This window comes from Cryptomeria japonica, chromosome 1, assembly GCF_030272615.1.
Source record: "Cryptomeria japonica chromosome 1, Sugi_1.0, whole genome shotgun sequence".
NCBI lineage: Eukaryota > Viridiplantae > Streptophyta > Pinopsida > Cupressales > Cupressaceae > Cryptomeria > Cryptomeria japonica.
In genome coordinates, this window is record NC_081405.1 from 709,884,394 (window position 1) to 709,887,231 (window position 2,838).

The 2,838-nt window shown below is 34.4% G+C and overlaps 1 long non-coding RNA gene across 1 annotated transcript; it reads left to right on the forward strand.

Moving 5' to 3' along the window:
* The first annotated feature begins 913 nt into the window (after nucleotides 1-913).
* Nucleotides 914-1,595, forward strand: LOC131062478 (uncharacterized). Its single transcript, XR_009110894.2, has 2 exons — nucleotides 914-1,160; nucleotides 1,243-1,595. It is a non-coding gene; the product is annotated as an uncharacterized LOC131062478 (long non-coding RNA).
* Nucleotides 1,596-2,838: the final 1,243 nt, after the last annotated feature.

Here is a 2,838-nt window from a genome sequence, read left to right on the forward strand (position 1 = left end):
AAATAATTATAGGAATATTTCAATTTGGAGCATTAATAGGAATTCAATCTACATATAAGTCACCTCTAGATCATTTGCATTATCCAAGATTATTATTTTTATCATTTCTATGATCATAAACTTGATTCAATCAAAAGAGTTAGCTTAAGAGAACTTGGTTGTCACTATCAACAATTCTACAAGATATTTTTAAATACCATTTAGCTATTGACAATGGAACGACTTAAATCACACACACTAAGCTTACACTTCTAGGTTTAAAAGTGTTAAACACTCTGAGTTGACTGATATTTTCTTGACTTAATATGTTGCTTAATGTATGTGGTCACACTAAGAATACACTTCTAAGCTTAAAAGTGTTAAACACTCAGAGTTGACTAACATCCTCTAGACTTAATATGTTACTTATTGTGTATGGTTTAAGACTGACCCCTCTTAAAACACAAATCTAACCAAATTAGATTAATTGGTTACAAGATAGATGTGCATTGTGAAATAAAACTGACGGGCCAACCTTTAGAAGTTGGAGAATTTAATTGACCTTAGGTATTTACCAAGCAAGAAAGATCCATTCTTAGTATTAAGACAAGCAGATTTCAACGTCACGTTAATTTTTTACCACTATTTCTAAAGTTGGGTGGAGCTTATTAATGTATCAACTTAAGGAATGCTGACACCCACTGCGAAGAGAGAGGAGTTACTACCTGTAGCAGAAATGAATAACTCTGCAAAGACAGAGGAGTTATCAATGGACGAGTGAAACCAAAGAAAGTCGGTGTATTAACATTGAATAGTCTTCATGAACGTATCAACCTAAGTATATGTGTATTACTGCGAAGTGAGAGGAGTTCCCACGTGCAACAGATATAAATAACTCTTCATGAAACTAGTTAGGTATTCCATCGAAAAAAGCTCCTCTTTTCTTCTTTACTCCACTCCCACAGTTTTGTAATGAAGATTTCATCATCATGGCTGCAATCTCTGGAGGGCAAGCATATCCTCTTAACAGGTGGATCAAGTGGGATTGGTCTTGCCATTGCTAAAGAGTCTCTCTCAAGGAGCATTCGTCACAATTGTAGATAGAAGGTCCACTGAATTGGAGAAAGAAGAACAAAATTTTGCCGAAAATGGTGATATCAAACATAAAATATTAACCCAGGGTTGATCTTATTCCTTCATTTTAAGCTTATCTCAAGACTCTAAATCTTGATGTCTAATCTGTTTTTTTAAATTTTTGAATAGGTTGCAGATGTGGGTGTGTATGAAACTTTGGCAGAGGCAATAAATGAATCTTTTGAATGGAGAGCTGTTGACGTGCTGGTTTGCAATGCAGGTGTGGCAAAATTTGTACTTCTGGATGAGGGCAGGATTGAAGATCTGCATGACATCATTCAGACTAACTTGACAGGGGTTGTCAATACTTTGCATGTTGGGATTCCATTGATGAAGAAAAGAAGTCCCCAAACACCCATGTCCATTGTTCTCCTTGAATGTAAATAGGAGGGGGAAACCACTCCCAACTTCAATTGGAGATAATCAAAAGTCTTCTTGGGAAAAGGTTTTATAAAAATGTCTGCAATTTTTTGTAGTCTGAACATACTCCAACTTCACTTCTTTTTCAGAAACCTTCTCTCTTAGGAAATGATACTTAATTGTAATATGTGTTGTCCTTGAATGCATTACAAGAATCTTTGAAATATTTATGACAATTGTACAATCAAAAGGATTGGAAATGGGATCATCAAACTCTACTTTGATCTAATTCAATTTTTAACTCATCCATAAAACTTGAGTGCAACAAGAAATTGTTGCAACGTACTCCACTTTTGTTGTAGATAGTGACACTAAGCCTACTTTTTACTCAACCAAGATACAATAGTTTCACCAAGAAAGAAATATCCACCACTTGTATTATACTAGTCATCTACACCTAAATGACCCAATCTGCATTTGTGTATGCAATCAATGTGAAGTTTTCACTCTTAGAATACCACAAACTTAAGTTGAATGCAGCCTTTGGATATCTAAATATCATTTTTATTGCCTCAACATGGGTTTCCTTAGGTGTTGCCTAAAACTTAGCTATCATCCCCATTGCTTACATTACATCCATTCTAGACATAGTCACATACAAAAAACTACCAATCATTGACCTAAACAAGCTCTAATTTATTGGAGTGGATTCAACATCTTTGCTGAGTTTATACCTAGTTACCATAGGTGTACTCACCAATGTATAGTCTTCCATATTAAAATTACTCAAAAAAACATTATGGAGGACCTAGGATCTACATAAAGGACTCTACCAGCTTTCCAATCCCTAGTTGTTTGTAAAAAATGGAGTCTAGATCTGTAAGTTATGACCTTGGGAGTGCAAAACTAAACATATGACTTCACAAGCTTGCTACAGAAACTTAGTGCAAAATCTAAAGAAATTACTAAAGCTATTGGATCCATGTTGGAAACCGCTTTCTATTGATATCTTGTTTGCACAATTTTGACTCTATATGACCAAGTTATTGCCAAAAAATCACAAACAGGTCAAAAAGTAAACTAGGTTAAAAATGTAATACTTCCAAACTACCTTGATTACCACAAAAAAGCTCATGAAATATTATTTGAAACCTCTACCAAATTTAGAGTTGTGCAAAATTTACTGGTACTCGCAAAATTTAGGGCAGGCCTAGAGTCGTACTTGTCTGCATGTGTAGGCCTATGCAAGGAAGGTATGAACCTATAAGCTTTTGAAAAAATTTCCTTTTCACCAAAATTTAATTAAGTTCCAAAAAAAAAATTGCTATAAAAACTTGAGATTTTTTGAACCTACAAAAAAAACGT